Source organism: Lycium barbarum, chromosome 10 (assembly GCF_019175385.1).
Source record: "Lycium barbarum isolate Lr01 chromosome 10, ASM1917538v2, whole genome shotgun sequence".
Classification (NCBI taxonomy): Eukaryota; Viridiplantae; Streptophyta; class Magnoliopsida; order Solanales; family Solanaceae; genus Lycium; species Lycium barbarum.
In genome coordinates this window covers 24312244-24312629 of record NC_083346.1, presented here as the reverse complement: position 1 = coordinate 24312629, position 386 = coordinate 24312244, and positions in this window count along the sequence as shown.

The following is a 386-nucleotide window of genomic DNA, read 5'->3' as shown; positions in this document are numbered from 1 at the left end:
TATAACTAGCTGCATGTGAGCCAATTCTAACAACTGTACTTTCATGCCTTCATGGTACAACATTAAGGGGTTGTTTGGAAGCTGATTAGGATTATGCAAATATTAATAATGAAGGTATTACTAATGTAGGTATTAGTTATGTAGGATTTAGTTATGCAGAATTTAATTATGAATAAATTATTTCTTTAATTTGAATGTTGGTCTGCTCTATTAAAAGTTAATAAATGCTATATACTTCTTAAAATTAAAATAAGTATTTACAATTAAAATTAAAGTATTATTTATTTAAAAAATATTAACTGGGAACAGGAACTTCGATTTAGGACTCAGAGTCTATGTCCCGCCGCCCTCGCCCCTATCTCTAAAGCCGCTAACTTCGGTACCCG